The sequence below is a fragment of the Myotis daubentonii genome, chromosome 1 (assembly GCF_963259705.1).
Source record: "Myotis daubentonii chromosome 1, mMyoDau2.1, whole genome shotgun sequence".
Taxonomy (NCBI): domain Eukaryota; kingdom Metazoa; phylum Chordata; class Mammalia; order Chiroptera; family Vespertilionidae; genus Myotis; species Myotis daubentonii.
Genome location: NC_081840.1, coordinates 17,583,988 through 17,606,635, shown reverse-complemented (window position 1 = coordinate 17,606,635; position 22,648 = coordinate 17,583,988).

Genomic DNA, 22,648 nt, shown 5'->3' with positions numbered 1-22,648 from the left:
CCCCAGGAGGGAGTGTGCAGGAGGCAACCAATCAATGATTCTCTTTCATCATTGATGTTTTAATCTCTCCTTTCCTCTCTCTGAACTCAATAAAAATATATTTTTAAAAAGTAATAGATTTTGTGATACGCATACAAAGTAAAACTAAATAAGTAAATAGAAAATAAAATGATTTTCCCCTGATATCATCTCAATAAATAATTGATCATCAACAACTCAATTTGTTCTAATCTTTGCACTACCTATCAGACACATCAACAATGTATATATCAAAGTGTACTTTGGCTGAAATTCAACCTCCTTTTCTTATACGGAGATTATTTTCTGTCCTTATTACCAAGCGAGGGTTTGCAAATTCAAAATTGGCTTGCCCCCACATTCCCATACCACACCCCTGACAGCAGGAAAAAATTCTGTGATTGATGAGAGATGTGCAAGTTACAATTCTTTGAAAATATTTCAACATAGCTCTCTAGGTGGCCATGACCAATCCATTGGAGTGGCCAAAGAGATGAAACTCTTTTGTCGTCAAACAAACAGCAAACCCAATTGAGATGATGAGTTTAATAAATGAGGTTGGCAAATGCTTCTGCCAGGAACATTCAAATAATTATAAATTTGTTATTTGTTGAGTATTTAGAATATTCTTAGCACTTTCTAGTAAAGGCAGAAAACACACTTTTAAAGTATATGACATAGTCTAAGTTAATAGTATTGAAACCTAGTTGAAGAGGCAAGATTAAAATGTAAAAATAAAAAATGTGTTATCCATCACATAGGTACAAAGAAGTGCTAAAGAAATTTAAAGCAGACTGAAACTTGCAAAGTCTGGAATTGTGAGTAAAAATTTTTATGAATGAAACTTGAAATTTAAGCTGAATAAGTTTTAACTAGAAAAAGGGGTTAGAAGGGCATTCCAAGCCAGGGGTGGGGGTAGGGGAGAATCTAATATAAAGCAATGAGGTGGAACTAGGTATGGAATAGCCATCAGAAAACAAAAAGACTAGAATCATTAGGAAGGAATAACATGGCAGGTAACCAAACAGTAAGTGGGAAATAAGAGAAAATGAGTCTAAAAACTCAGTACCGTAAAGCCAAGCAGGTGTATTTAGAATTGACACAGGGAGCAAGGAGCCCCCGAAAATGTTTTCCATTTCAAATCAACTTAATGTTTTTCGACGTAAACTCTGGTATATGAATTAGAATCCTCACTCCCCCCCCCCCCCCCGCCGCCCCGATTAGCTCGAACATTAACCTCTGTGCTCAATTTCTTTATTTGTAAAATAGGGATCATATTACCACCTCAGAATAGATTTGAGGAATAAATGAGTTAATGTTTGTAAATTCCTTAGATCAATGTCAGACACACTGTAGGAATTATATGGTGTGTTTAAATGAATTAGAAACACATGGGTTTACAGAAACAAGAATAGATCTGAGATGTACTTGGTAGAACCTCACTTATGGCCCATCACCTTTTCCTGATCTTTGTTTTTTCCTACTCCACTTGACAATAGTTTCAGGGAAGTATCCTCTGGCTGAAAGTGTGTGACTCCTGGGTCTGAGCACATAAATCAGACTCCCATAGGCCATTAGAAGGGCTGAGGAATGGGACACACCTTGACAGTGGTTTCAAAGTGCACTCTGCTCCTAGAGATGAAGGGGAGGAGTAAGCAAACAAAAACCCAAAATAACCTTGGGTTTCACTGAACATGGAAATGAATCTCACATATGTTGTCTCAATTTCACACTCTATGCGATACCACTACGCCAGCCACAGAGTCTCAAGAGATCAAAAACTCCTGATTTTTGTATAGAATCTTAAATTTAGAAAGTATGTTTGCATTAATTGGCTCAGAATAATCCCTGCATTCCTGTGAGGCAAGTGGCAGGGATTCTTTTGTCCCATTTTACAGATTTAAAACAAACAAACAAACAAACAAACAAAACACTGGAATTTATGCCACAAGTAAGGGGTGAAGTTTGCCATCTTCTAAACTAAGGCTCTTATAGTCAGCCATTTTATCCCTTAGATCTAGTTCTTCCCAATGTGTTCACTATGCATTCTATTCTCTGTCACTTCCAAAGAGATCATCTTGGACACAGCACTGGAATATTCTTCAATTTTATCATTCACCAAAGGAAGCAATTTAACCTCACAATAGTATTATCATCTTGGCAACTTCCAGTTGAAAAAGTTTCAGAATCTTTCATCAAACATCTGAATCAAATGGATATGCCCACACAAGGGATGAGCTTTGTGACTAGCTGTCATAAGACTATTCTGGGTCAGGTGGGACCCACCTGGGGAAGCTCAACACAGTGTAGAATAGTGGCAAAAACATAGGCTTTGGCTTCAGATAGATGTGAGTTTGAATTCAGTCTGTAGCCCTATTATTTAGCTCTTTACTAACTGTGTGACCTTGGTCAAGTTACTTTACCTCTCTGAGACTTAGTTTTCAAACACCTAACTTATGGGTTAATAAGGAGGAATACAGGAGGAGATATAGTTAGCTAGAGAGAGATAGAGATAGTTACAGAAACCTGATATGTGTTAAATGGCTATAGCTATTTCTATTTCTCTAAAGCTCTCGGTTTGCGCAAGCAAAATGAAAGAGGGTAGATTGCTATCTCAGATGATCCCTGAGTAAGTCTATTTCAACCTCCTCTCTCATGGCTCAATCACTGGATACCTAAAGCCAGAATGACATGTGGTCAGAATTCAAGTTCCCTCTGTCCTCCACTGCACTGAAAAGTATCAAACAGTTGATCAAATAAAACTTCACAAACATCTCCACCAGTGACTTACTTCCCTCTTAGCACATGCTTGGTTTCCCTCCCCATCAGTGCTTACCTGCCATTTATGGAAAGTGGCCAATTGACTCACCTAAGGAACGGTTGTTCCCTTTGCTCAGGTATCAAACTAATTTAAATAAAACTCTTCCACTACCCTCTATCTTGCTGAGCATTAAAGGAACACTAAAAATAATCTCACAGAGAGCCCAATCTCCATATTCACTTCACATAAAAGTCTGGGGCAAAGTACCCAGGTGAAATACAGAAGTCCATATCCATAGAACCTAGGAAACTTGTTTAATCATGGCGGAGCTGGTGCAGGGAAAAGACTCACCCTCCCAGACCTGGTGAGTTCAGTTAGACTCAGAAAGACAGTTTAAAATTTTACCAAAGAGAAATAGCTTTTTTTTGTGGTGAAATCAATTTGAGGATTCCAAATTCAATAGATAATTACTGAGTACCTAATATGCACAAAGCACTCTGAATACTACAGATATAATCATCCTTACTCTTAGGAAGGCTGCAACCAAATATAGTATATAAGACATATACAGCATAGACTAGGCTCTGCTGGAATATAAGATCCTGATAGAAAAGTAATGAGGAATAAGTTTAGAGTCATACTATAGAAGGCCCAGAATACAGATAGTTACTGTTTTTTGATTACATATTACCTGGTAACTAGTATCTTATTTAATCTTTGTACTGGTCCCAGGAAATACTTATCATCATCTTCACCTCATAATTGAAGAAATTGGGTTTTAGAGGAAGTAGACTGAGCTGGCATTTGAACCCAAGTCTCTCTATGCCAATGCCCATGGAATTTCCACTCACTTCCTTTCCTCCCCAAATGCCTGTCTAAAGTTTTTATTAAAGCCTAGGCAATCAGGCATCATTGAAAATTATTGAACATGGGAATAAAAGAATAGATTTGATTTTTGAAAAATCAATTGGACATTAATTAGTAAAATGGATTAGAAACAGGGGAGAGATAATAGACACTTAGAAAGCTAATCTAAGTGGATAAAGGAAATAAAGATCTGATCTAGATCAGTGGCAACAGAATGGAAAGGAGGGGGCAGAGACAAGAGATACTGCAAAGTTTAATTTACTAGATGTGGTAAACATGTAGCTATGGAGGAATTCAAACTGAAATAAGTCACTGCTGGCTGAAGTACTTCTATGACAGATGACATAGAAAGGTACGCTGACCTTGTGCTTGAACTGCCAATGAGATGAGTTCCCTTTAACTACAATGTTCCATGATTTTAAGTAGGGTATAAATAGAATTGATTAGATTAGAAAAGTGTTGAGATGGACACTAGGGTTATCTCACAACTGGCCTGAATTCATGATCCAGCACCTTAAAAAGTTATTCAAAGAATAGTGCTTGGTCTCAAATGTCCATTGACCCCAACTTAAAATATGTAGTAAATGATTGTCTTGACACAAAGAGTCTACCTGGTCAAGTGACTAGGGGTTCTGGTCAATTATCAGTTGAAGTTCAGGCCCTAAACTCATACTAAAACTTTCAAGCCTTTTAAGATACTTAACTTTCTTCTTCCTTTTTCTTTTTCAAACAGAATAAATGAGGAGGAGAGGCAAAAAGAGGTGTTGGGTTTCAAAAGATGCTGTTTTTCAAGACAATGTGCAAATTGGAAAGCTTTATAGATAATCATTTTAGGTGGTACTTATCTCTTTTTAAATTACTAGAACTTTCTAGCTCCAAGAATCTCTCTGGTTATCTAGGATTTAATTTCACATGTTGTTAGCAAGTGGTAATATATAAAAGACAAGATCTAATATTCAAAATGCTTGTAATAGCAAAGTTCTTCCTGACAATTTTAATGGCATTAAAATGATTGCACACGTCCAGTAAATCTTCTGGCTTTCAACAGTTGGAATCAGACCAGATTCACCTTCTGTCTGCTGCATGGAGCCAGAACTCTGAAGACAGGAAAGAAATTAGTGCTGGTATTAACTCTGACCTCTTAATCTTCTATTACCCCCATTAGACTCAATGCATGAAGCCCAACTTTTCTATCATTCTGAAAAAAACAAAGGGGGACAGCTGGACAGCAGAACACAAAGGTATCCAGGGCCTTATAAAATCACCAAGATGGAATTTCAGAGAATTATAAATGAAGCAGATGTCCCCTTTCTTTTGTGCATGAAGAAGAGATCAAACTTCATGAAAAGTAATAAATATAGAACTGAGAAAAATGTGTGAAAGGCCGTCCTAGGCACTAGGATGGAAAACAAAATTATCTAGAATTGCTGAGAATTGTGGTGGATACTGAAGAGAAAGAGCTAGAGTGATAGTGGGCACCCAAGTAAGACTAGGAGGGCTATTCCATTTCTCAAACAAGAGCCTGATCGCATCAGAGCAGGCTCCTTAGTTAACCATCCATTTAAAGTCTGCTGTGAGGAAATTATGGAAAAGCAGTGAGCTCATTGGAAATATAGTGAAATCCATGCTGGGGCATCCGTGTGCTCATCCTGATGAAGTTACTAATTAATTTGAGCAAGTTGTTTAACTTCTCTAGCTTTTTATTCCTTAGCTACAAAGATGGTCCCCTTCTAACTCTGAGTTTTTATGTTTAAGATTTAACATCTATGAATTTCTAATATAACCTCTAGAAGTTGGAGAATATTTTGAAATATTTGAGTACAATTCTTATTTCTAGGACCTAATAAGGACATGAGAGGGAGAATAGAATTTTGGGATTATATGATTTTCACAAGAGGCCCAGTACACAAATTCTTGCACTGGTGGGGTCCAGCCAACTGCCAATTGGGGCGGGGGCTGATTGGGGGCTGGCGAGGGAGAGGGGCCGAGGGTGGTTAGATGGCTAGCCCTGCCCCCTGGTGGTCAAACTCCTGGTTTAACTCCTGGTCGAGGGGGCAATTTGCATATTAGCCTTTTATTATATAGGATTATTTAATCCTGCGTGGAACATGTTGATAAATACAAATTAATTTTAAAAATATATCAACATGTATAAGTAAATTACCTTTAAGGTTTCTTTGACTATACTTTAAATTATACATGCATCTAGCTTTAGAAAAAATTGATGTGAAGGATCTAAATTGACAAAACCAGTAAGTTACAAGATCATCCCTTTATAAAGCAATTTACCTTAGCAATCTTTCATGTGGAAACTTTATTTTCCCGGAGCATTTAAAACATTTAAATACTGAATTTTGTAAAGCAAAACCAAATTCCAATAGAAAATTTTTATATAAAGTGAAATGTCCTCCCAAAAATATATTCAGAAATCAAGAGTTTAAAATGTTTTGTATCAGGGTCAAGTTCTGAAATTACAGAATCAGATCTGTCAGATCTGCATTTTGTTATGAATATTTTACTAAAGATCTAATCTTACTAAGAGTAAAAGTCAAATTCCTACAATGACCCAAAGCTTTACAAGGTCTCTCCCTATTGCCCCATCTCACTGGGTACTATGCATCTTTATCTTCTACCCACCTCTCTCCTCCACCCAATCCTCATTGTTTATTTCTCTCTGGTCACACTGACCTTGCTGTTCCTGTAATGTGCCAGTCATGCTCCCACTACAGAACATTTCCACTTGCTGTTCCCTCTGATTAAAGTGCCCTTCCTGCCAGATATCCAAATGAATTATTCTTTTTCTCTCAGTGGAGTCATCCCTAGAGAACCTCTTTTAAAAATTACAAAAGACTTTTACAGTTTTATTGTCTTTCTTAAGAGCACATCACTATCAAACACAGTAGAAACTTTACTTATGTGTGATGTTTATTGTAAGTTCCAGGAGGTCAGGTGTTTTATCTATTTTGCTGCATCCGAGGCACCTTGAGCAATAGTTGGCATAGAGAAGGTAGGTGCCAAAAAAATACTTGCTGATTTAATGAGTAGTCAAAAAGTACAGCATCATGGCTCTTGTTTATTTCTTTTAAAAAGACAGAGATGGCTAAAATGTCATCTCCCCTTTTATTTTAGAAACTGTCACAATAAGAGGACATGGCTGTCTTCATTTGATGGGACACCCAGGTTGTGAATCACATGATTAGAAAAATTCATATTTGTGGAGTCCCTTAATTTTTTATGAATTACTTATCTTTGGTCATAATAAAAAATTCACAACAAATTTTATCATTTTTATTTAGACAAATGATATATTTAAAGATTAGTTGTAACTGTGGATAAACTTTTATTAGTCAACATGTATATTAGTATTTGATAAGTTGAATTATTCTCAAGAATTCTGGGGGTTGTTTCAAATGGAGAAACATCTCAATTTAAGCCTGAAATTTCAGGAGTCCTGGGCTTCATATTCGGTTCCATAAAATTCCAGGACATTGTGGCTTATTAAAGTATAGTTTGCATTTCTTTTAATTATCTCTTCTTAAAACATCCCCAATGATACCGCCTCTTGCTCATTGATTAAGGTACAGCTAAAGGATTGTCCCCAACAACAGCATGTGCAAACATTTTGAACTCAATTTAAACTGATCAACGTTTGTGAATTTGTTCTGAAAGTTTGCTGCATTTCCACCCTATAAAGGGATCCCATTGAACTCATTGGACTTTAACAATGGAAAATAGGGACAGTATAAAGACATCAATTTCCTTGACCCAGTTTGAAAATGGATGCAAGTACTTCTTGAGTAGATCAATAAGGCTCTTGGGTGGAAGCTGGATGGAGGAAGGCAAAGAAGGGGAAAATGGGGGGCATCTGTAATACTTTTCTTTCTATAAAATAAATCAGAGATTCTTCTGAGAGGGTAAAAAAATCCATAATGCTCTTAATCTCCTTCCCTGCACTTTTTAAAGTTTTTTTTGTACTTAGTTGCCTTCAGTGTCAACCAGAATGTGTCCACCAGAGAGAAACAATCCTAAAGACGTCTTTATTCTAACATACAGTGTTGGTTCAGTATAGAAAATGTTATTTGTCAAGCTGCTTCTTCATATGAAATAAAAATTTGTATTTTACTTTGGTGCCTTCCAAATATACCACAACCTGCTGATTGCTAAAGATATGGACATCAAGAAAACCCAATCTCATTCTCTCTCTTTATCACATCCATAATTAAACGAACTTGCAAAATTCAGCATACCTTCCGAAGAGTGATGCAAACAGAGCCAGTAAGCCAATGTTCTTTTTGGCTTAAACATTTGTAAATTTCCCTTTTCCTGTTTCATTATTATGTGGACTCAGTTTTTCTATGCTTAGGCTAAACATCTCAAATTCCTTACTAGTAGGGGGTTAGACACACTGCTACATGTGTACCAGCTAGTCTGATAAAAATCTCTTTTGCTGAATTCTCAAGCATGAAGCACCCTGGGGAAAGATAAGTTGGATGGAATCTGTGGCCTGAGTTTTGGAATAAACCCTGGGGTGTAAATCAGGTGACTTGAGTTTCTGTCTTGTACTACCAGTTACTAATTCTGGGTTTATAGACAAGCCATTTAACCTCATCGAGCTTCAATTTCCTCTCTGAGTATTAAAGGGGAAAAAATATTGTTGTGTATTTTTTTTTAAATTTTGGCATCAAAGGGATATTTGAGCATTGAATAAAATAATGTAGTTATAGTGCTTTATAAATAAAATATTATATAAATGTGATAAATTATTACTATTATTCCAACTCTTGCCAGCTGAAGTTTGGTCCATGCCTCAATTCTGGCTGGGTTCTGTTTTCTTTCATCATTTGGCCATTCCCTTACACAATCCAAAAGCTGCACAAATTATTTTGTTGCACTGGACATTCATGATGTTTAATATTTTACTGAAAATAAATAGCTTTGAGAATGCTTTTTGCTCTGATATGTGGACAACAAGAAAACTCACAATCTTGATCTCTTGTGGAAACTTGTCCTTGTGATGTTTTTTCCCAGTTACTAATCCTGGGCAAAATTATGCAAATGTATTTTCAACATGCCTGATTCTTCTTCTGGCAATACCATCTCATTCTTTTTAATGCCCTTCCTTTTCTTCTAGAGTCTAATTCTGACATCAGAATCAGATGGAGCATTAGACTTAATCCAGTAAACAGTGGCTTTCTATCCTTGATTGCCCATGTAGGTAGCATCCCCATTGGTCTCCCATTCTCCAGTACATACTTCCAAATGTATCTGACTAGAACTCCATTCTTGACAAATAGAACTAATATGATTAACTGATTGGTACTAACTTAATAATGAAAATAATGGCTTTATATGTTTTCTGCACCCATATTTAAACTTTATGTTTTAATATGTGGGGTTCTTAAATGTCTTACCTAAAAGTCCATAGGATTTTCTTTCCTCCAAGAGGAATCTGCCCTTTTCTCTTCCCCTTCTTTACCTAGTTAATGCTTATTTTGTCTTCATTACCACAGTAAAAGTCTTCTCTTATCTCTCTTACTAAATTAATTCCTTTCAATATAATTTCTTATACCACCATGTATTTTTTTCTTCTACTATAGTTGTAGTTTTACATTTATTCACAGATTTGTAATGACTTTCTCTCAACTCTATTCTAAGCACCAAGAAAGTATAGACTATCTTATCTTTTACTTTTCATCTTCATGCCTCAGGACCTAGAAAATAGCAGGTACTCAATAAATATTAAATTAATTGATAAGCTCATGTATAAAAATCATTTTTTTTTATCAGGGATATTTCACTTTTGAGTTTTCTATGAAAGGTGATCCAGGAGGGTCTGTGGGAATATCTGTAAGCAAAATTTGACACTCATTCTGGCTATTTCAAGTAAGAGTAGATTTATTTCAAGAGCTATGGAGATAATGGCAGCAGGCACTCATTGTCAAATCAACTGAATGCTGGGAGATCAGGCTTGGAAACAGTAGAAAATAAGAGAACTCTAGATGTTCAAAACCAGAAACTATCTCACAGACAAGAAAAGTTGGTCTAAATGCCCCTCTGTGGCCACCTGCAGTATAGCCACTCCTTCCACTCTCACCATTTCCCTTATTCCTGTGTTGAAAGGAACCTATTCTCCAAATATTACCATCTTCTGTGTCACTAACTAAGGAGTAAGTGTATGTCCTGCCTGTCTGGGTTCATAAAAGCTTGGAGAGAACAGAGTGAACACTTCTGCCATATTCTGTTTAGCGAAGCTTAGTTCTCAGGCCAGACATGATTAAAATAAGGATCTTTAGTGAGAAGACCACAGCAAACAAGTACAAAGAATTATAATCCAACCCAGATTGTTTCCATTTAAGATAAAGAATTCCATGGCAAAATGAAGCAATGCAAGCTGGGTATCTAAAAGCCTCACAAACACTAACTACAAGCAAGTAAGCAGTCAAAATATTTCCAGTTGTTTATTCTATAAATAAATAAATAAAATATGAAAATAGCAGAAAATGATAAAAAGGAAAACATTCAGAATCCTCCCCATGGGTCCAGGAAAAGTATGCAATACAGAGATGGTAAAGTCCCCACAGATTTGGATATTAAGCTTAATATGGCCACTGCCAGTCTTTCTACATGAAAATAATCACCTTAGAATTATAGTGAGGCTCTCTGGTAACTATAATCATTTATGACTATGATGAAACAATATTTTCTCCAAATAAACCTATGTCAAAAGTCCAAGGTTAAAAGCTAGAGCAACATACTCAACTTCTAGTTTTTTTCATTTGATTCCTCTCAATGCATTCAGAATCTAGCCAATTACTAGAATGCAATAACTGGATGTTACATCCATATGTGCAATATGTTGATCAGGGGAAACAGATTACTTACTGTCAAATGCTGCTATAAAAAAACTTCTATAATTTCCTGACCCTTCCATTTAACTACTCCCCAAATCTATACTCTGTGTGCTATTTATTTTTTCCTTTTCACAACCTTCTCTACTTTCTTTCCCCCTTTTGTTATTTATCACTTTTCATCTACAATATCCTTCCTATTTATTAGGTTAGCTATTTTAAAGTTAAAACAGCTAATACCAAGTTTTAAGGAGAAACCCTTTCTCCTAAGTCCTAATAATTCCTTTCTGCAGAGGGATCTAATTCATGTAACACTTGGCCTCATGCATAATGACTGACATGCCCCAGAAGGTTGGACTTATCTGAAAAATAAGCCTTACTGGAGTAACTTAGCCACATACTTCCTCTTAGGAATGTGTTACTATCTCAACCACTTATTTCTCCATCAGCATGTGTTTTCTACAGCTCTTCCAGGGCAGGATCTTGCCCATGATCAGTGTCATAAAAGACTCAGAGATGCCATATTCTAGGAACCTGAGCTCTCATAATAGGCTCCATTGTGAACATGGATTAATGCTGGGGTCCAACCCCAGCAGGTCCAGGGGTCCCCAAAGGTGTAGATGGAGTCAGCAAAGAAGGAATGACATGGAGACAGCATTCAGTTGATCAGCAGCCTAGCCAGGATCTCCAGCCAAGTTCTGGTCTGGATCTCCAGAGAGGTTCTGTATCCATGTTCTCTTGCTAGGTTCTCCAGGTTCTCCAGCCAGGTTCTGTAGCCATGTTCCCTCGCTAGGTTCTCCAGCCAGGTTCTGTCCAGGTTCTCCAGTCAGGTTCTCTTGCCAATTTCTGTAGTCAGGTTCAGTCCAGGATCTTTTGCCATGTTCTCTCACTAGGTTCTGTCCCTAGGTTGTGTGGCCAGTTTCTGTCCAGGATCTTTTGCCATGTTCTCTCCAGTGAAGTTCTTCTGTCTCTAGGTTCTGTGTAGGTTCTGGTCTAGGCTCTGTGCCTCTTGGTTCTGTCTTCTAAGTTCTGTCTCTAGCTGTCTTGTTACATCTGTATTTATACCAGTTGATTCAATCCTATCAATCTCTATTACAAAGGTTAGGGCGTTTCTTATCTCCATCCCAGGGAGTAAAGATTATGTAGCTTAAGCATGATTGTTCATAGTTAAAGTGATTAATTACCCACCTGGCACTTAGTTGAGGGATTTTATTCCCTCCCTAACTTCAGGGGAAAATCCCTACCTGGGGATTCAACCTTTCTCGGAGAGGTGACCTTGGTTAAAACACATAGTGCCAAGAAGGTGAGCAAACATTTTAAGAACAGTATGCCATATATGCCAGGTCCTTTGAAACAGCAAGGATGGACCGGCTCCTGGCAGATTAATTTTATGATGGTGTGCCTTGGTCCACTTGTCAGTCCTTTGTTTCATTTTTTAAATATATATATATATATACACATATATATGCACATATATTATTGATTTCTGAGAGGAAAGGAGAGGGGGAGAGAGAGATAGAAACAGCAATGTTGAGGAGAATCACTGATTTGTTGTCTCTTGCTCACCCCCTACTGGGGATTGAGCCTGCACCCGGGCATGTGCCCTGACTGGGAATTGAACTGTGATCTCCTGGTTCATGGGTCAATGCTAAACTACTGAGCCACATGGGCCAGGCAGTTTCATTTTTAATTATTCAAAACCTGAGTGGGAAGTGGGATGCTATTGAGGGCCTTTCAGGAAAAAAATATACTGAACACTTTTTACCTAATTTTAAATAAACTGTATTTATATCTCATATTTGCCTCTTTCTATGAAGTTAGTAAAATCTAGGGGAGAAATAAAGTACCCAGGGCTCTTATCTCAGGCTAGTAGATAAGGTGCACTCCCCTGGGCTGGAAGGTTCTTTTGTGCAGCATCAGTACTGATGAAATCATAAGAAGAGTTTAAAATGAGAACATCTGGCTGGTGGAGTCCTCAGAGGTTGAAGAACTGGTGCTCATCCCACAAGTGCCATCACCGATGTTATGGGGAATGTTTATTATCTTGTATTTTCCAGTGCATGGCAAACAGGTACCAGGTGCTCCAGTCCTCTTCCATTGCACAATTAGTAGTAAACCATGCATGGAGTACAATTGCTTGGCCCCTGAGTGATTAGGCTCTCCAGACTGAAGAGGCCAAGAGCGAGTTGGCACTTCCCCACCACTCAAATCACAGCTGGCTACTCTGGTCACAGGACTCTATTCCAGCCTCATCAGCATGTGTCCAGCCTGCCTGGGCTCATGGAATCTTGGAGAGAACATGGGGGAACATTTTAAGTTGATTGCTTTCAGGCACAGCTCACCACACTGATTGTTTGTCTATAAAGGAAGGTGACAACGGTTCCTAGATTTTATTTTATTTGCAGAGGACTTTTATACCAATAAAGTCAATAGTTCAAAATAATACTGCAAAGGAGGGTTTATATACTCCAGATTTTTATGCCAGGAAAACTTCTTATGTTGAAAAGATGAATCAAAACCTTGGACTCAGAGTAACTTTGCCCATTTAGCAACATGATCTCTGAAAAATATATAAATCCGATTATGTCATTCACTTGCTTAAAATCCCCAGTGGCTTCCTTTGTACCAGAAGAATCTAAACTGTTTATATGTCATGTTCATTCCTGCCTGAGGACCATTGGGACCATTGCTCTGGCTCTTCTCTCTACTTTAGACATTTGTTTCCCTTTCTCACAACACCCTGGACTTGATTGGCTCATTATTATTGCTTGGTTCTCAACCCAAATGTGACCTCCTCAGACAGATATTTTCTGACTATTTTATTTAAAGAGGCACACTCCAACCCTCGTCATTCTTGAACTTGTTTCATTTCTATTTACTGACTGTTTTCCTCACTAAAGTATAAACTGTGTGTGTCATTCTATGTCATATCATCTTTTATTGTCTCTCGGTGTGCTTTTTATTTATATATTTATTTTGCTTTTTGTGCTCTAAAATATTTTTTTTAATTTTTAAATTACAGTTGACATACAATATTATATTAGGTTCAAGTGTACAGCATAGTGATTAGGCATTTATATAACTTACCAAGTGATCACCCCAATAAGTCTAGTACCCATCTGACACCATACACAGTTATTACAATATTATTAGTATACTCTCTATGCTGTACTTTATTTTTTATATATTTCTTTATTGATTTCAGAGAGGAAGGGAGAAGGAGAGAGAGATAGAAACATCAATAATGAGAGAGAATCATTGATCAGCTGCCTCCTGCACACCCCCTACTGAGGATCAAACCCACAACCCAGGTATGTGCCCTTGGCCAGAATCAAACCTGGGACCCTTCAGTCCACAGGCTGATGCTCTATCCATTGAGCCAAGCCTGCTAGGGCTATGCTGTACTTTAAATCTCCTTACTATGTCACATAAACTTAAAGTGATGCCATGAAACATTTAGGTAATGGCTATACAATAAATAATATTTTGGTTTCTTTTTACAATTTCATTAAATTTTGAGTAATCTACTTTTTAAAAAAATCAGAAAAACAATGTTCACATTGCAGGTTTTTGATGTTTGTCTGAATTTTCCATTTTTAAATTTAATGTTGCTTTGTTTAGGTTAAATCTTAAGCATTATGCATCAGAGTTGAGACAGGATCCACATTAAATTCCAAATGTCTTTTAGCAATTGAATTCTATCAGTATGTGTATGTGTGTGCATCACATACAGATATAGGCTATTTTCAGGCTTTAAAACAGCTTCAGGAGACCATGAAAGTATTTTTATTTTTGAGGCTCTTGAGTTGTATTAAGGCTCTTTTAGTTGAAAGTGACAGAAACCCATGTACAACTAGATTAAATTCATGCTGAAAGAAGTGCATTTAACCAGGAAGTAAATTAAGGTACTTCAAGGAATCAGGAAAAGTGCTCCAGGAACAAGAACCTCAGGTTCTGAAACTGGAACCTTGAATCACATGCTGTCAGGTCTTTCTTACTTTCTATCCATCCAATAATCTCTGCTTGACTGTTTCTTTCTCTATGTTGGTTGAATAATTTCCTACTACAAATAAGCCTTCTCCATGTGGCAGCTTAAACATAGCACAGAAAAAGAAATATTTTCTTTTTCCCAATGTCCTTATATCAATCAATTCCAGGGAAAGATCCCAATTGCTTCTACTTTATTTAAATGCTGAATGTTGTGATCAATGTTGACAGAGTCCCTTAGCATGAAGGGAGATCTGATTGGGCAGGCAAAAAATGCTATTACAGTAAAATTTAAAGGTTAAAATCAAAGTGTCTTCCCTTTTATCACTTACTGAGTATTAGGCATTGGACTATGCATTGTCAGGACAGATACAATGCATAATTCCTAGCACATTACACACATGCTTGCAATGTTATTTTTATACTGAGCTAGAAACTCAAGATACAAAGTTAATTAGTTATTATTTTTCCTCAATTGACTCACAGTATTGCTTGGGAGCCAGGCTATAGAAATTAAAAGAGTCATATATGATAGCTTATAAGTACTAAATGAGATATGCTGCTGATTAAGGCCATAGAATTTTTTAAGGGAGCTAAGATGATCATGGCTAAAATAATCTGGGATATGTTTATGGAAAAGTTGAGACCTGAGTTACTGGAAGATCTCTAGGGAAATACAGAGCCCAGGTAAGCAGAGTCACCTTCTCTTCTGGAACTAAACTTTCCATGCTATTTAAATGTGCTAGCTATGGCTGAGGTCTGTGAGGAGCCAGAATTCTAAGGTCCTTGTCCAGAAATTCAGATTTGGCATCGATCCCCTAATCCAAATCTCTCACGCCTCTGGTTTCAGGGTTCTGGCTAGTAGGAGATGTATATAAAAACTAATTATGAAATAAGAATCTTGAGTATCAGCTCCAATATGGCCCAAGACAGGGTTGTTTCATAACTGCTAGGTTGAAACACGATAGAGTTGTTTTTTCCACCTTCACCTATATGCTAGTTTCCTAGGAGTACTGTAAAAAATGACTCAAACTTGATGGTTTAAAACAACATGAAGTTATTCACTCACACTTCTGGAGATCATGAGCTCAAAATCATGGTGTTAAGAGGGCCACAATTTCTTAAAAGGTTCTAGATGAGAATCTGCTGTTGTCTCTTTCAGCATTGGGTGGGCCAGGTGTTCCGTGGCTTTTGGAAGCAAACTCCAATCTCTGTCTCTCTATTTACATGGCCTTCTCTCCTGTGTCTCATCTCAAATCTCTCCCTGTCTTTATCATAAAAACCCTGTCATTTGATTTAAGGCTAACCCTAAACCTAGGATAATTCTGCCTTAAGATCCTTAACTGCATAGCATCTACAAAGAGCTCTTTTCCAAAATAAGGTCACAAACACATGTTCTGGAAATTATAACTTGCACATATTTTGGGGGGAACACTTTTTAATCCATTATGCACTGTATTAAAGATAGTTGCCTCCATTTGACTTATTTATCTAACCTCATGGAAATAAAACACAAAACAGAGATTGTCAATCCCTACTTCTACCCAAAAGAGTTTAATGTCTGGGAATCAGAAGAAAAGGAAAGAACTAGAGCACAGGTGCACCTTCTGGGTCTGAGCACATTTTAATCCAAGAGATGAATACAGAGAAACACTTTTACTCATGAGCAGTGCCCTCTCTAGAGAAACGTGGCCCACAGGAACTGGAGATTTTCCCATTGATATTCATGATTCCTCAACCTTTGGAGACTAGTCAGAAAGGAAGGTGAGTCTAGATGTTCATTCGAAACTATCTCCCATATCCTGGTTAGGTAAAAATCAGTTCTCTCATCTAAAGAAATATACCAAAAAGAGAATATGGGCTCCTGCTCTAACATCTATTCTGGTCTTCAAAAACAGAAGCATTAGCATGAAGAGCTAACAGAACAAGTCAGTCTAAAATGTTTGAAAAATTGGCTCCAAACTGTTACACAGATATATTCACGCCTTCATTTAGTCATTTATTTAGCAATGAAAGCTAAGCACCACCTAGGTTTTGTAAATAACGTGGTAAATGACTCATGAATGGCCCCTGACTAAAAGAATATATAGTGCAGCTGTAACCGGTTTGGCTCAGCGGATAGAGCGTCGGCCTGCGGACTGAGGGGTCCCAGATTTGATTCCCGTCAAGGGCATGTACCTTGGTTGCGGGCACATCCCCAGTGGGAGGTGTGCAGGAGGCAGCTGATCAATGTTTCTAACTCTCTATCCCTCTCCCTTCCTCTCTGTAAAAAATCAATAAAATATATATTTTTTAAAAAAGAATATATAGTGCAGTTAGATATATACAATATAGTTGCATCTTCCATTGTCTAAATATTGTGATTTGAGAACATGGACCAGGAAGCAAAAAAGTTGTGAAGGGTTAAGGGAAGTAGTGACATTAAGATTTAGAATCAAAGAGAAAGTGTCTGGGGAAAGAGAATCAAAATAGGGCAGAACTGCAGGCAGCTGGTGAGACAGAAATTAGAACAAAAGGGCCTTGTAAACATGCTAAGGTGTTTGGACTTGTCCTACAAGCCTTGAGGAGTCCTGAAGAGCTAGTGACATAATCAGATTTGCATGTTGAAATGCTCACTCTGACTGTAGCATAAAGAATTGATCAGAAACTAACAGAAGTGCAGGGGCCAATTGTGATAAAATATGGGTGTTTACTGGCATGCTAGATGTCAAAATAAATAAAAATATCCTGTGGTCCTCTTTTTCAGCTGTCCCCATCTATAATTTTCTAGTCTGTGGGTCATAAAGGCCAATTTAGGGTAGAAGGAATTAAGTATTGCTGCTTGAAATTCAATGAGATACATCTTTGGCTTTAAATTGCAAGTCAAAATAAGAAATCTTTGACCTTTGTAAGTAAAAATTCACTTTATGCATAGCTGGATCTAGGGACTCAAGGAATGTCATCAGGACTTGGTCTCTCCCTTTCTCCTCCCATTTCTTAATTCTGCTTTTCTTCATGTTGGCAGCACCCTTTGTAAGATCTCCAAAGTGGTTGCCCCTACATTAACTCAAGTGATGTATCTTCCTAGTACCATGATAAGTAGGAAGACTAAATTCTTTTTTCAAACAACTGAAACAAAAGTCTTCTCATTGATACAAATTGGGTCATACTCCCAACTCTGAACCAATTATTATGGCAAGAAAATAGAAAAACTCATAAGGTTGGGTTTGGTTAACAGCCCAGCACTATTGTGGACCTCTGAAGGCATAGTTTTATTTCATTTTACTGCTGTCTAACAAAAACTTAATGGCTTAAAAAAGAAAAAAAAATATTTTTCTGTGATTCAGTGTGTCAGGAATTCTGGCAGGCACAGTGGAGATGGCTCATTTCTGCTTCCCAATGTACAGAGCCATCAGTTGGAAGGCTCAAATGGTGAGGGATGGTTGAACAGGAGCCATGCCTTTGGAACCTTGGTTCCAGTTATTGCCCAGGTTCCTCAGTTCACCTTCCAGTAACCTCTGTATGTGGCTAGCTTAGGCTTATTCACAGAATAATAGGATCAAGGTAGTAAAATTTCTTTTATGGCAAACAGTTTCAAAGTCCAATAGAACAAGACATTGAGTAGCCAACACTGGTGCAAGCCAACACTTATTAATATTACACCTGAATCATGTTTTCTAGATATTATTTTGGCCAAAGCAAGTCACATAATCAAGCCCAGAGTTAGGGGGTAAAGCAAAATCATGAGTACTGGAAAATGAGATTCAATTGTGAGGAGAGGACATTAATACATCAAGTCTACTGCAGGCTTGGATATTGAATTTCTCACAAAGATAATGAGCCTTCCTCAAGCTGCTTCTTAGAGACTCTAGGTAAGTGGTAATTCATAGATTAGGAAAGAAAAAAGCATGGCAGCCAACAACATTTTATGTCAGCTAAAAGATTTCCTTGTAGATATTTGGGCACTCTGGGAAATAACTAGAGGGTAGCAAAAGGGGAACTACTTTTCTACTTGAGTTCAATGTCATTGTAATTTGGGTGTAATAGAAATCAGACTGTCTTTTCTAGTTAAAATCTGGGGAGGCCTGGACTTAGGAATTGCATAGAATAACAACAACAATTATAAATATGTATAGTATTTTAAAGCTCAGACTATCTCCTTAGCTTTTACCTAATTTCCCCATGTGATGTAACCACATAGAAACTTGTTTCTTTTTTCATTTTAATGTGACCTTTTCTCCTTTCCTTTTTTTTTTGACTCAATCTGGCCTCATCCAGCACCCTGACTCATCTGCCTTCTCTCTCTGTAGGGCCTTTCCCTTAATTATTAAGCCCTCAGCACAATGAGGGTCTGATCAGCATCAAATAATCTTAGGAACAAAGCCTCAGGTCTATTGACCACAGAGACAGAGTTTAGATCAAACTAGAGATAACATCTAGGCCTCAGTTGTGTTTGAGTTCCAGGCCAAGAAAAAGGGACAAACCAGATGAAATGACACCATGGGTGATATCAGGACCAGATGTACTGATCAACCCCCTACCCTAGTGCTAACCAGTCAGTAGAGACTATGACCCTGACCACAATGCTTACTCTCTTAATCACCATGATTAATAATTTTCCCTCCATGTAATCCATCCCCTGGAAGCCATTGAGGAACCAGGTCTTTGAGCATTAGGACACCTGTGTCTCTGGGCATAGGTTACTTCCTAAAAATAAAACCTTAACTTTTTTGCTACAGACTTTTGTTCATGTCTTATTGGGCTTTGATGCACACACACAAATGAACCCCTTTAGTCTTGTTAAAATAAAATTTGAGTCACATCCAAAATTCGGTCCCTATAGTATTTTAGAGCAAACTAACTAATAGAGTATGTGCTCCTACATGAGGAAAAATAAAATTTAACCTGTGGTTCTAAAACTCATAATAACCAAGGGGGCTCAGTTATACTATAGCTTATCAAAGTTAATATATTCTATCTTTTTTTCTTTAGAACAATGTTGGTTGTATTAATCAGGGTTCTCAAGAGAAACAGCACCAATAGGATATTTCTCCTATCTAATAAAGAGGGAATATGCTAATTGACCCTCACACCATTGCAAAGATGGTGGCTCCCACAGCCAATAAAAAGGAAATATGCTAATTGACTGCCCCACCCTCAAAGATGGCGATGCCCACAGCCAATAAGAAGGGAATATGTTAATTGACTGTCCTGCTCTCAAAGATAGCAGTGCCCACAGCCACAAGATGGCTGGCAGGGAAGGGCTGTTGTGGGTGATCAGGCCAGCAGGGGGGAGCAGTTAGGGGCGACCAGGCCAGCAAGGGAAGGCAGTTGGGGGCAACCTCAGTTGGGGGCGACCGCGCGGTATCCTAATGCTCAAAGACCTGGTTCCTCAATGGGTAGAGGAGCAGTTAGGCGTCGATCAGGCTGGCAGGGGAGTGGTTGGGGGTGATCAGGCTGGCAGGCAGAAGTGGTTAAGGGCAATCAGGCAGGCAGGCAGGCAAGTGGTTGGGAGCCAGAATTCCCGGATTCTGAGAGGGATGTCCAACTGCCAGTTTAGGCCCAATCCCACAGACATCTCCTGAGGGGTCCCAGATTGGAGAAGGTGCAGGCTGGGCTGAGGGACACCCTACCCCCAGTGCACAAATTTTGTGCACTGGGACTCTATATATATATATAATATATATATAATTATAGAGTCTGAGAATTCTGCCATCTGCAAGTTGCTGGCCCAGGAAATCCAGTGGTTCCAGTCTAAACTTAAAGGTTCAAGAATCAGTGAAACCAATGGTGTAAAGTACCAGTCTTAGTCTGAAGGCATTGGAACCAGGAGCACTGATCTTTGAGAGCAGGAGAAGATGGACATCCCAGCTCAAAACCAGAACAAATTTGGCTTTCCTATGCCTTTTTGTTCTATTTAGGTATCCTATGGATAGATAAAGCCCATGACCAATTCAAATGCTAAGCCTTTTCAGAAACACACCTAGACACAAACACACTCAGACACACCCAGAAATATTTACAGACACACCCAGAAATAATATCGTACTAGCTATCTGGGCATCCTTTAGCCCAGTCAAGTTGAAATAGAAAATTAACCATCTCATGGGTCAATGCTATCAAACCTACCTTTGTAAGAGGAAATACTTCCAAATAGCTTTGATTTAAAAGTATAAATGATACTAATACTCTCACCAAGAAAAAGTATTGACATAAGAAACATCCAAACCTGTAGAGAATGTTTATAAGTTTATTTGAGCCCAAACTGATAACATGCTGAGGAGCAAGAGCTCAAATGCTCTCAAGAATAACAGTTTTGCGGTTTCTTTTATGCATTTGAGATTAAGAAGGGAACATAAAGAAGATTACACAAGGGTGGGAGAAAGCAAGGTGGATATGGGATTACAGGGTGGTTAACAAAATTATTTGCTCTCTTAAGGTTTATTTTGCTTATTTCAAAGGTGTGTTAACCTAGATACATAGAAACAATAGACAGGGCTTGCTTAAGGCAAAGTTAAGCCTTTTACTTTACATAAAAAGATTTATGCCTGGGGTGTGACTACCCAACCTGACCTGCCCGGTTAGGAATTTATGATCAGATCACCCTATTGATATTATTTCCCATAAAACCCTCTATTTTTTTTAATCCACAGCATTAAAAAATGTCTTTGACTTTAGTTAGTCATCTGACACATTTTTCTTGCATATCTAGTATGCACTAGCCCCTAGGATTACAAGTATGAATTAGGCAAAGTCCTTGCTTAAGGACTTACATTTATGTGCGTCAGAGGTACAAGAAGTGAGGGGAAAGTTGATAAACAGGCAAGCAAGTAATAAGATTCCATGTACTGATTAGTGCTATGAATAAAATAAAATGATGCTATAATAGCAGGTGACTACAGGAAAGAAAATGAAGTGGGATAGTAAGATAAGTGCTTGAGTAAAGGAAGGGAAGGTTGCTAAAACTAGCCTGAGGTCACATATGGGAAGACTGGGACTACCACTTACATCTCCTGACTCGATGAGATTTACAATGACTATAATTTATTGCTGTTATGACATTGTTAAATTAACATTTGTTAAGTGGAGCACAGGGTGCATGCAATGAGTTCCAGTTCAACAACAACAACAAAAATCACAAAAGAAATTGAAAAGTTTTTGGTTTTTTTATTATTACTCATAAGTCCTGGAGGAAGTAAATGGTATACCTCAAGATGCTACACAAGGAGGTCAAGATAGACAAAGAACTTGGGGCACACACGTGCCTTTATTAGGGTCTGTGGTGGAGTGTACTCGGTTTCCCAGGCTAGGGCTTGATTAGTTAGCTTCATGGGGATCTTAGTTAAGGGGGCATAATGTATACAGGCACTGAGGCAGGGGAACCTGTTTATCACAAGGGCTATTGCAGAAGTCATATCAGGGACTTAAACTTGCTTGTGACTCAGCAGGCTGTTATCTAGGGCAAGAGCTGGCATGAGGACGCTACTAGTGTCAGTGTAAGGTCCTTGAAGGCTGCCTGGCCAAATGTAATAGATGCTCAGGCAGTGATAACATGATGTAGCTTAGCTAAACTCTCAACAATTATCCAAATTAGAACACTTCTGAGAATGCATAGAGGATACTATCAATAATTACTTCAGGACAATAGGCATAAATAAGATCATCTCAGATGAACCAAGACATGTAGTTCATACTAAATTTAGTAGAATACTTCACTGTCATTCTTTATAAAATAATAAGAATAATAGCAATAATAGCTTAAAATATGGCATTTAACTAAGTAGGTGTTTAGGTCCTTTCACTTATATTGAATTGATTTTTTTTTTAGGAAAAAATAAGTTCTCACAAATAAGAGACCTATTCCAAATAAAAAGGCAAAATAATTCACAAAAATTTCAAGAAACACTCATACATTTTACAAATTTGATGTGAAAACTTTAGCAGCCCAATTTCAATGAGATATGAGGGATTTCAAAGGCAATAAATTTGAACATAAAACCAGCAAGTATTTACTAAGCACGGTAAGAAACCCAGGCATTGGACTGGGTTCTGGAAGACAAAGATGAATAGAAGAGGATGGCCCTGGAGAAGCCCTATTCTGCCTGCTAAAGGGTATTGCCTGCAACTAAAATATTTATGTCAAAATAAATAAAGACCATGCGTGGTTTCAGCCTTTTGCTTTCTCTAT